Source organism: Erpetoichthys calabaricus, chromosome 4 (genome assembly GCF_900747795.2).
Source record: "Erpetoichthys calabaricus chromosome 4, fErpCal1.3, whole genome shotgun sequence".
Taxonomy (NCBI): domain Eukaryota; kingdom Metazoa; phylum Chordata; class Cladistia; order Polypteriformes; family Polypteridae; genus Erpetoichthys; species Erpetoichthys calabaricus.
Window position 1 is genome coordinate 235333294 of NC_041397.2, and position 13015 is coordinate 235346308.

Genomic DNA, 13015 nt, shown 5'->3' on the forward strand with positions numbered 1-13015 from the left:
AATTTGTGGAGCTGTTACAGCAGCTGGATAACATGTATAAAACAAATGTTGCAGAGTGGACACAGGTGCTCCGTCGACAGCTGAGCACCACATGGGCAACTGTAAATCACGGTGATCATTCCGGTGTCCCTTGGTGTTGGAATGAAGGTCCTTTCCTCGCCCAGTGAGAGCCTTTGAAAGGAGCCCTGGCAGAAAAAATATAAAAAGGGCACAAACTGGTCACTAATTTCAGCCGGCTCACCGATTGCAAGATCTGATGGCTAATCACTCTGGGCTAGACAATATAAATGATAGAACTCATGCTGCAGTGCCTCCTTTCATCTCGGGACTGAGAAGTGACATTCAAAGCAAAGTCTGCACGTCCTGCAAAAGGCTGGAAGACCGCAACGTTCGAGGAAGACAAGCGTCATGCAGAGCATGCTGACAGTCAGACTAAATTAAAAGAGTCAGACACACAGACCAAACTTTTGGCTGCACAAATAAATTACTATACTGGAAGAACTGACCTGGCTAGGGGGAGAGGACGCGGAAAATTCTTTGGAGGTCGAGGGCGAGGGCACGGAAGAGGACGCGGGTTCCATTTATCAAACCCTAAAAATCCTTTTGCTCAGATGCCTAACCCTTCGGAGCAGACGCCAGCGTCATATGCCTGCCGCTGCTGCGGTGAACTTGGACATTTCAGACGCAACTGCCCACACAAGCGCCTCCGTCACCCCCTCTCCCTGAGCCTAATGACATTCCTTGGTCCTAAGAATTATCAGGGACCCAAGCCACTTTTTCCAGTTTCCTTTGCTTACTCGTCATGCTGAAACTGATCTTTTATTGACTTTAATGGCAAAGAAACTGCCTTTGAAATGGACACAGGAGCCACGCGCTGAAGGAGGTTCCTGTGCAATTACAGCTCAGCATTAACAGTTTAATTATTGACTCGTTCCTTTCTGTTAAATCATTTGTGCCCTGTGAAACTGCTGGGATGGGATCTTATGACTTAATTGTCAGTCTCAATTTTCTTTAACTGAACAAGGATTTTTGCTGCTCCATTCCTAAGCTCCTGTGCCACACTTCACACCCCAAGCCCTCTTTTACAGCCTGGACCCTGAACATCTCTCCGCACACCTTCCTCTTGAAAGCCCTTCATTCTTTCCCCTCATGCCTATTTTCCTCACTTACAAGTCCCGCACACCCTGCCTTGTACTGCCCAGTATTTCCCTACTGAAGTGGACACACCTTGGTTAGCATCTTTTCTTTCCTCCAGCACATGCCCTGAAACTTTGCACATTCCATGTATTTTTGTTGTCTACTAAAGCAGTTGCTTCAGTGCACCTCACATATTCACAAAGCGTTTTCTATTTAGGAGATTCGGTTCCCCATGTTTCCTTAGCACTGTGGTCCCAAGGGAAAAATTGATTATGGAAGGATAGCACACTGAGCCACTGGTGATTTTCTCAAAATCTTCCTTCCGCCCGTACCGTGTCCAGGATCCTCTGTCTCCAGAGGCAGAGGCTGGCATCACCGCCGTACATTCTGATCTCGTGAGGCGAGGAGCGATTATTCCAATTACATACTCTCCAGTCAACTCCCCCATTTTTTCCTGTAAAAAAGGCTGACGGGTCCTATGACAAGTTAACTCTGCGGTTATTGTTCCTAATTTATCCACTATTCTTTCCACGATACCCCCGTCCACCCGGTACTTCTCTGTTATTGACCTTGCTAACGCTTTCTTTTCCATTTCCCGTGCACCCTGATTCTCAATTCTGGGTTGCTTTTACCTTTCAAAACCGCCGATGGACCTGGACCGTCATGCCTCAGGGATATACTGAAGCCCCTTGTGTTTATGGTTTTGGCCAGAAAAAGATAATAAATTGATACAGTATATAGATAAGAAAAAAGAAAAGAAAAATAAATAAACAACAAGTGCACATGATACTCAGAAAATTGCTATTCTTTTTAGGTGAAAATGGCCATAAAAAAGTGTCGAAGAAAGAAAAAAAAAAAAAAACTGCAGTTACTTCAAGCTATCGTTAAATATTTAGGTTATGACATTTCATGCAATACAAGAGCTCTCTCTAGCGGCCGTTTAACCATCATTCAAAACCTTCCAAGACCGGTCACAAAACAACAGGTTAAGTCAGCATATTTCTCTGTGGCTGCATAGCTTTTGGTGGGAATGTTTTCTTGTTGTGGAGTTGTGCTGTGTGTTTCCCGAGATGGATTATCTTTGTTTACAGTTGGCATTTGGGTCGCCACGGAAATTAGTGTTTCCTTGTTGTCGCTGACCCGGTCCCGCCTCGGACTTTTCCATCATCTGGAGGCTAGCATGTATGGCACCACGGTGAGATGAATTCCTAATTTAAAAGTAGTACCAGCTTGCGGCCTGAGAAGTTGTTTGATTGTAAGTTTTTCAGGAGGAGCACAGCCTTTACAAAATCTACCTAACACTGCCATCTGGCTGCATGCAGTGGTATAGCAGGCTGACAAGGCTCTATGTGATTAAAAAAAATAAATAAATCAATAAATAAATAATAATAAAAATGCATTACTCTCACTGACCATATTCTCGTCCATTCACTGTGTTCGTGGACGAAAAAGGGGGGATTAATGAATGCAGTTTTAACGCAACCACATACAGACAAACAAAGTGCTCATGAGCCCCCTAACAGTAAAGGTACCTCACGCCGTTCATTTTATTTTAGTACAGGCTAAAACCTCACATCTCACAACTGCAAGAGCAATACACTATCAAAATGTACTCTATACTTTGTCCAATGTCACTGTTGAAAGATGCTCTACCTTAAATCCAGCCACTCTTCTTCCAACTGAAGAAGACGGAGAGCCACATGACTGTCATGATGAAATAGCTAAAGTTGTAAAGCCTAGACCAGACCTACATGAAACACCGTTAGATATTGGAGAATTAATTTTTGTGGATGGATGTTCTTTGCGATTGGAAAATGGAACACCCTCGACCAGCTATGCAGTAGTGAAAGGTGGCCACCTGCTGGAAGCAAACCGAATTTCATCAAATTTAAGCGCGCAGGCAGCTGAATTGATAGCTATCACCCGAGCATGTCAGTTGTCCAAAGGGAAAATTATAACAATTTATACGGATTCCAGATATGCTTTTGGAGTCTGCCATGATCATGGAGCCTTATGGAAATTAAGAGGATTTAAGACCAGCGCTGGCAAACCGATCAAACATCAAAAACTGATTGAATCCCTCTTAGAAGCTATAACTAAACCATCAAAGTTAGCGATCGTTAAATGTCAAGCTCACATAGGAAAACAAGATCCTGTCAGCAAAGGAAACGAATTAGCTGATCACTTTGCTAAACAGGCTGCATAAAATAACACACCAATCTCTTTATTCCAACAGAGAAATAACCAGGACCCTGATAATCAACTTGTTTCTTTACAGAGTGCAGCCACGGACAGAGAAAAAAGAAAATAGTCCAAAGAATGGTCCCTCTCTTATGGAGTCTGGACCCATAGGCAAACTAACAAACCTTTCCTCCCAAAGGCTTCTTTCCCAGGTATGACAAAAATCGCTCATGACTTAGACCATGCTGGAAGGGACGCCATGATTCAGGATGTTGAAAAACACTGGGAAGCTGCAGGCTTTTCTACATATGCAGAGCAGTTCTGCAGATGCTGTGCATTATGTGAAAAGTCTAATGTAGGAAAGGGCACCCAGGTAAGTCCAGGTAAGTCCCGCCGTTACACCTAATCCAATGGGTCCGTTTGAACACCTCTAAATGGATTTCATTGAACTAACTCCGTCTAAAGGTTACCGTTATTGTCTAGTAATTGTTGATGTGTTCTCCCGATGGGTGGAAGCTTTTCCTTCTAAACACGCTGATGCTAAAACTGTAGCCTAAGCTTTAATCAAAGAAATTATTTCTAGGTGGGGCATACCACAGAAATTGCAAATTGATAATGGCACCCTAAAATCTAAATTAGCAAAAATCTGTGAGCAGACAAATTTATCCTGGCCAGACACTTTGCCTCTGGCCTTAATGACATTGAGGGCAAGAACACACCGGCAATTAGGACTGTCGCCGTTTGAAATTCTGACCGGACACCCATTCCTGTGGGCATGGTTATGCGAAATGTTAACCTGCATACTGTGGACAATGATCTTCTCTCTTGTCTTACAGGTCTCCGAGCTTCTCTGAAAGAAGTCCACGAGCAGGTTAACCAGGCCTGGAGGACTAATCTTCCATCTAAAGACACGCCGATTCCCTTAGGCACTTGGATCCTCGTCCATGACACTCGGAGGAAACATTGGCATCAGCCGAGGTGGAGAGGACCGTTCCAAGTTCTTCTATCCACACCACATGCAGTGAAAATGGAAGGATTGCCCGCCTGGATTCACGCCTCACATTGCAAGAGATGGCACCCTTGATTGCTGTGCTACTATGCTTTCTTTTCCCTTGTCTACTGCCCTGGTCACCTTGACTTTCCTGTTAGGAATCACCACATCAGTGCAGGTTGATTTCTGCTCTATTATCAACTGTGGGACTGGTCGACAAGCCCAGTGGACCTGGTCTGACAAATACGTGTGTATGACTGTTACGAAGTATTATTAGGGAAGTAACTGCGACAACTGGCAATGGGTTTTTGCTAACACTGGAACTGAGAACTGGGGTTCTCAACCTTTTGAGGCCCAAAAATACGGTTTGAAAAATCGATTTTCTATCATAAAAGGACATGCTTCTCATAAATGTGTTGACAACCATTGTAACCCCTTGATCATCATTTTGAAGAACTCCTCTTTACATGACTCAGGAACCTATATATTAGGGGCATATGTATCTGGAACAGACCCTTTAGGGAGATTTCTAATTAAGATTGACAATCCTGTTACTAACACCTCATTCTCCTGCACACACACCTGTCTCCCCAACTTCTGGTTCAGACTTTTCTTCTGTTAAGATTATGAATATTTCCACCCTCTCATCCACTTTTTCAATTGAAACTGGCTATGGCGATCAGAATCGTTGGTTACAGTGGGTATTATATTCGGCTAAGCAAGTAAATCAATCTGATTGCTACGCCTGTGCTACAGCCAGGCCACATTTGGCTACCGTCCCTTTCCCTCTTTCTAATATTTACCCTGTTGGTCTTCCTTGTCTCCTTGCCCTTTTTACCTCTCCGTCCACACCAAAAGACTCTAACTGCATTACACTTTCTCTTCTCTTCCCCCCCCCCCCCCCCCACTTCTCATATGACTCCCCCGATGTTCCAGTCTCATGAAGGCAATTATACCTGCTTCTCTAGTAATTATAGTTCCCCCTTCCAAGGTACTGATGTTGGTCATATCCCTTCTTCCTTCTGTTCCCAGACTTTCCAGGTTAACTCCACCTCATTTAATTCTACATTATCACTTTTCCTGTTGACACAGTCCACTCCGCGTGCTGATATTTGGTGGATGTGCAGTACATTAAAATTACTTGATATTCTTCCCCCTATTTGGACTGGCACATGCACATTAACCCAACTTGTTATGCCATTCCGCCTCCTCCCTTTGAATTCTCCTCGCGTGTCGTCCAGCTCTGCCCGACGTCATCGACCCCGCTCTGCTGACCCCTCCACATTCTCTCTTCACAGCCCTGGCGTTTACTTTGATTCCATTGGTGTCCCTCGCGGAGTCCCTGATAAAATTTAATGCGTGAGATCAAGTTGCTGCCGGATTTGAGTCTATTTTCCCCCAAGTTTCAATAAATAAAAATGTAGATTGGATTAATTACTTATATTACAACCAACAGCGTTTCCTGAATTTTACTAAAGAGGCTGTTGAAGGGATACATGAACAGCTTGATAGAACATCCCTTATGACTTGGCAAAATCGATTAGCATTAGATATACTCCTAGCTGAAAAGGGGGGTGTATGTGCTATGTTTGGTGATACGTGCTGCACTTGCATCCCTAATAATACGACTCCCGATGGCTCAATCACCCGTGCTTTGCCAGGTTTAACTGCCCTTTCAAATGAATTAGCTACCACTTCTGGCATTTCTAGCCCCTGGGACCAATGGCTCAGGTCAGTTTTTATTTCACTGGCCGTTGCTTTTATCATTCTGTTGCTTGTGGCCTGCTGTATAGTCCCCCTAATTAGATATATTGTGTCCCAGTATTTCACTGCCTCCGTGGCCAAGGCTTATATGTTACACGAAGAATGCATGCTTCCCATTTCTTCCTCCTTTCCTTCCACTCCTTCCCCTTCTCCTACTCTCTCCCTTGTTACTCCTATGTCACCCATATTTTTGTTGGTTCAAAAAGGGGGGAATGTAGAAGAAGAATGTTCTCCTCAGCACCATGTATTTTGTGTGTTTAGTAAATTAGAATCTTTATAATAACTATTTTGTAACTTGCCAGTGAGAGACGCTTTGGCTTATGAACTAACAAAAATATGTTATTCCAGGGTTCAGGAGAAATAGTGTCCAGATGAATAAAATGTAAGCTGTTTCTTGTTTTTCCCTTTCTCAGAGTGAATGTTTCAGGGACAAGGTCACAAGGCTGCAGAACTGTACATGTAGTTTATGCAAAGGCGTCTCTCCTGTGCTTAGCTTCCAAAACACAGATAATGTTTAGCTCAACAGACATATTGTTTAACTTTACTGTTTTGATAAGGATGTTCTTTCTGTCTTATTAATCATGAGATGCTGAAGTATAAAAAACCCCTCCTGGCTTTTGATCAGGGTTCAATTGAGCTTTGCGGCAATAAGTTATACTCTTTTGAATCTCTACTTACTGCGACTCCGAATGAATAAATAAAATGAATTGAGAAAATATTATCTGTCTGCTTTCCAGTGTGCCTTTTTCGTCCACACCGGTTTAATTAAAAGTGCGTTTTTCAGGACACAATGCAGCTGCATTAGGAAAATGAATTGTCAAACTTTGATTACCACCAAATCCACATAATGGTAACCATCTTATTCAATGGGTACAACAATGCAGCGTTTTAAACAGTCGCCATAGTTAAGCGTGTACTCTGTGATCAGTGATATAGTGCCCTCAATTTCGCATACTATTTATTGGAGTAGTATACGCGGCCTTCTCACAACCTGTGAAATGCTCAGTGATGAATGACAAGCAAAGACACGGACGAACTTATGAGTTTTAACAGACCGCGGCGCTAGTTTGGAATGTCCACATGAAAATAGCGTGCGCGACTAATGCTGCCAGGTAATACCATCGAAATCCTCCCCACCAACAAGCCAGTCACCCTGATTTCGAGAATCCTCCACCCTTCCGAACACAGAAATCTCTTAAGTATTATTTAATAATTTACACGCAGAAAAATGAAACACTGCTCTGTTGTAAAGAAAGTTTTTGTCATTTACGGTTGCCCGAACGAGTTACCGAACTAGCTTGAGCTATGTTGGTCACAAAATATTTATTGTTACATTGATGAAAAACTTTCGCTGAATTTCAACATTCTTTCCTGAATGTTTTTTTTAATAATATTCAGAATTTCTGCATGTAAATCTCATAGAAGAGGAATAAATTATATATTTTTATATTGCATATATTGATATTGATATATATTGTATACAAATGATATTTTATATTGATAAATGAGTTATTTGGAACAACTTATTGCTTAAAAACTAGGGTATTTACTGCTAATTATGAAGTACAAGGTAATTAAAATACCTTTAAATGTAAATGAAAAGCTAATTCATTTTACTTCCTGAAGTGTATTGGATCTACTTAATTTAAAAGAAGTTGACATCATTCAGACAGCTTAATGCAAACTTCTGCTGTAATTTTTTTTGTTGACCTGAAATATATTTTTTAAAGAGTCCAGGAAGAACCACTGTAAACAGGTAAAGGCAGTATTCTGATCTCTGATATTAAGTTTTATTTTAACCTTAAGTTGCCTAAATCTATTTACAATTATATAAAAAAGGAATTATTTGTGTTTTTGCTATCAAGTAGATGCTAAATTAAGTGAACATTGTTAATTTGAATATAGCACACAAGCAAACAATATGCTGGTACGTATTTTTATCTTAGCACACTTACCTCAAATTTGGACAGTTTCTCGAAATTAGCAGCCAGAATCTACGTGCACGACCACGACCAACACTTTGCTTCTAACAGTAGTTTCCACTACGACTGCTAGATGGCGTGACCAGTGCTTCCAATACAATCTTTGGTACGTATCGAATACGCATCAGCCGGCATTGGCGGGATACATATGCCACCTCAGCTGAATTCAGGCTGGAAGCGGTTTGAAGCGCTTTCGCGACAGTCGTCTACAAGGTATAACTTATAGTGTTTATCCCAAAATATAATATGTAATAATAATAATAATACATTTTATTTCTATGGCGCCATTCCCATGCTCAAGGCACCTCACAGAGTTTAAGAAAGAACGGCAGGGTATACAGTATATATCATTGTACTAAACCAGATAAATAAATAAAGAAGAGTAAGATAGTAAATTCAGAGAAAAGCCTAACAGACAGCATAATTGATGGTCTCGCACACACAAATTCAGGTTACATGAGCATCTTGACATAAAGGTAAACTGAGAGAGGGGTAATAGAGTCAAGTAGAGCTAAAAGCCTTCCTGAACAGATGAGTTTTGAGTTGTTTTTTAAAAGAATTCATGGAGTCAGCTGATCTAATTAATTTCGGTAGGTCATTCCAGAGTCTGGGGGCTATACAGCTGAAGGCCCTGTCACCCATGGAGTGTAGATTAGTGTGGGGCACAACAAGATTGCCAGAATCAGAGGACCACTACCATGTAGTGGCAGTTTCATCACAAGCTAAAAAAATATTTGAATTAGTGTAAGCCGCCTTAGTTCATTGTGTTCATAAACATGCAATAATTAACTTCATGGGATAGAAGTTCATAGTAAATAAGAACAGTTGCATCAGATTTTTAAATATTGAAATATGAGCTTCCATTTACATGTCTGAAGTCTAAATATTCTTGAGTGCAAGAGAAATTTGTCATATTGCATCCTCTGATAGAGGTTCATAGAGGTCTAGATTTCTAGTAAAGGATCCAAAGTCAGAAATAACATCATACTTGTAATCATCCATCCATCCATTATCCAACCCGCTATAACCTAACAACAGGGTCATGGGGGTCTGCTGGAGCCAATCCCAGCCAACGCAGGGTACAAGGCAGGAAACAAGCCCCAGGCAGGGCGCCAGCCCACCGCAGTACTTGTAATCATTGACCTTGAAATAGTCTAAAACAATACCCAATGTGCTTATGTTTGAAATGTGTCATTTTTAACCTTCTGAGAGTGGCTGTTAGAGGACTAAAGTTCTAAAATATTATCATACTCGTGATCATCAACCTCAACATAGCTTAAAACAACACTCTACAAGCGTTTATTAGCAGTCCCCATTTTATCAATGTTGTGTGAAAAGGTGTAACTTTAACCCCTTGTTTTCCTTTAGGGGTCAACTCCCGGGGCCAGTAAATGTGGCTTGGCAGCTTCATGTCATTCTGATCATTTTTGCTGAATACACCCATCGGTTTACTCTTTATCATAAAGGTGTAATCTCTTGCTCAAAATATGGTTCAAAATGCTCTAAAATGAGGATTTTTCGGGTCTAGATGGCCAAAAGAGAAGGACGAGGCATCTTCAATAACTAGACATCAAAGCAAATTAGGAATAAAATTACTACACTCCAAGAACTAAAAGCACAAAATTATTTTCTTTGGGACCTCTCAATTTTTAAAGCTATCAGACTTCTTGAATAAGACAAACAACAGACCTGGAAAAAATAAGAATGCACTTCAGGATTACTTTTGGCCCCATTTACAGGTACTTGGACATACAGTTAGTGCTTGTGGTGGGTGTTTGTCTTATGCTGACACTAGGTGGAGTTAGTAGTCTTAGAAACAACAATTCAACCTCAGCCACACTAATGTTTAAAAACTCCTAAATATGCTCACTATGGACACTGTGTGTAGATTGTACTTTTCTTTTTTATTATTATTATTAGGTAGGCACCATTACCCAAAAAAAGCTACAACATCAAGATTGTTAACATATTACATTTTCAACTGGAAAATGAGCAGGTTGCTCAAAGTCACACAGTAACTGGAAACTTGTGGTTTTAAAGGCTTTGTAACACTTTATTTATACGTTAAATTATATCTGAAATTTAAAGATACTGTATACCTTTGGTAACTTCGTCTGTAGGATAACTGATCTCTAAAACTTCGTGTAGGCGTATGCATGAGTGTGCCCTGAAAACAACTGTGATGTTCTCTTGGACATCTTGTGATGGTTCACACACACACACACACACACACACACACACACACACACACACACACACACACACACACAAAGCCTGACATTACATTTGTGGATTTATTTTATTCTATAAGCGAACTGGGATGGGAATCCTCTATCAGTAGTGTCACATCACTAGCCAGGCTATGTCTCTTTCTTATTTGGTTCTTTCACTTTAAATGGATTTTGAACCTCTGGCAGCTTTGTCAGCATGTTAATGACTTGATTATTGACTAGTTTCAGCAGATGTTTTCAAGCATCCAATGTTGTAGTAAAAGAATTGTTGTTCTGGATACAATATTTAAGGCTCTCACCTTTGTCTTGTGCATTGGAGGCTTGGTGAAGTAACTTCTTTTTGTTCAAAATATAGCCACAATGCACTGGATCACAGAAGAAATGCATGCAGTTATTTCAGTTTGCAATGATGCAAAGATTAAAGTTACCTAGTTATTTGTCTGGCTACTTCTTCACAGCCAAGTCAGCTACTTATTCACTCCATACCAGATGAACTACAATATTGAAAATGTAACGATGTGAAGGTATGGGAGCACTATATACTGTATTATCTTTTTCTTTCCCCATAAGGGGGCACCTAAATGCCCAACTCCCCTGAACTCCACCCCAACTCAATACCCAAAAAAAATAACTGACTGACTACGCCACCCAGTAAGGGAAGGGAACTGGGATCCAAATAAACTAAACTCCAAAGTGTTGCTAAGCACAGGTTCTTTTATATACAGGGATGAGCAATCACCACACCAGTTAGAACAAAAACCTACAGCCACTGCGGCCCTCCAGGACTGTGATTGAAGACCCCTGCCTTAAAACCCACCACCAGCCAGAACCAACATGAAGACTAGAGAACAAAAGTGAATCATTCACCTAATTGCCAATATATATTTGTATTTACAGGACATCAACCACAATCTAATAACTTGGTACTGGCTGAGTACATAGCACGCATATATGTCTTACACAGCAATAATTTACATAGTGATTAGTATGAAATACGGTGAAACCCTGCAATAACATAAAATGAAAAACAGAGCAATCTTCATTTGGCTGCCTTTCTCCCTACAAGTGATCAGAGAGGTCAAGTTCACTGATTGAGACTGACTTTTCGAAAGCAAATTATTGGTGTGGTGCTGGATCCCGCTAAGGCTCAAAAACTTCACTCTAAACTAGCCAGCAGTGAGTCGTACTTGACCAGTTCTGTTATGAAAAAAGGCAGACTTGCAATACGCTGTAGTCGCTGTGGTGTGTCGGTTAGAACACAGGAACTAATCCAACCATTTCAGGAACGTCACTTTAATGTTGAGATGCCAAAATTTCACATGAAGTAGAACTACTGTACAGGTAGGTGAGTAGGTGTAAACAACAAATAAGACATTTAGTACATATATACATGTTATCTCACTATGCTATACACAAATGTCCAATAAGTGGCACTATAGCTTCACACTTTCAACGTAAGGTGTTTGCAATTACAATTTCAATGTGGAAACGTAAAATATTAACCTAACTACTAATTCAGAACAGTTTTCTCTCTAACTTTTAACACTTAACTTCTAAATATGTACATAAGCACTTACATTTGGTCAACAGCGTACAAACTTAAACTTTCTCTAGTGGCTTCAGTAGTTCCGGCTTTTACGAGGTTCATCTCACAAATGCACATGCTCACTGCACACGCCATGGTTTTCACGTGATCATGCTTCAGCGCCTTAAAGGCACAGGAGCCTTTTTGACAAGTTCTGAACATCTACAAACAGTAACACTATAGCCATCTATGCTATTCATGTGTAATATCCTAACTCATCCCACCCAGGGAGTCATATCATCAGGTCTGAATACAACAGAAAATAAAACTAGTGAAGAAATACAGAATAATGATACACATAGCACATAATTCCTGATATGGAACCAACCCTGAATGAGACATCAGCCTGTCACATTCCACAGCTCACACATGCACTCCTTTATATCAGACCAAGATAGTGGCATAACCTAACCCATCATGCATGCAATGTTCCCTCTAAGCTAAGCACGTGAGTGATTGCTCACAAGAATTCAGAGCGTCGCTCATACTTCCCGCACGATCGCTCATTCCGACGGCGTCGCTCGTACTTATCGCACGATCGCTCACTCCGACCGTCGGAGTTGGTGCTCATAAATTTTTGGCTTAAACAAAATGTCGCTCATAAACAATGTTTTTTGCTCACTATATGCTACTCCTTAGAGGGAACATTGCATGCATGTCACTAACCTTTGAGAAAAAAGTGAAGTGCCTGTTGACTGGACAGGGAATCATACATTGCAAGGTAACAGTTCTTATCACTGAAACTCCATTCCACCTATTGTCCAACTTGTATGGCTTTTTATGAAATAACATACCAGTGAATACATTTTCTTAATGATCAAGTATGCATGTGCCACTCTTATTACAAACATATTAATACATAAAACACAGATATAACAGTATAGGGTAGAATCTGATTTGTGTAGAGAGATATAAAAAACAATATATGGAAAATCATGCAAACTCAGCACGTTAGAGCATTCCTACCAGTTTGCTGATGGAGTCTTATTCCACAATTGAAATGAAACTTTGTGCCAAGACATTTAACCACACCCGGGGCCGGAAATAAAAGACAAAGAGTAGATGACAAAGACAGCTGCTGTACAGGCTTTTAAATGTTCAAAGCGCTGCGTGAGATATAAATCACATGGCATGGCAGCAGCAG

General features: G+C 40.8%; 1 protein-coding gene across 1 annotated transcript in view; it reads right to left on the reverse strand.

The window, feature by feature from the left end:
* LOC114650659 (high affinity choline transporter 1-like) overlaps positions 1-11932 on the reverse strand; it is a 125635-nt gene extending 113703 nt beyond the window's left edge. Inside the window, exon 1 of the mRNA XM_028800440.2 lies at positions 11864-11932. The gene's annotated coding sequence lies outside the window, so the exon portion shown is untranslated. The remainder of the gene's footprint in view (positions 1-11863) is intronic.
* Positions 11933-13015: the final 1083 nt, after the last annotated feature.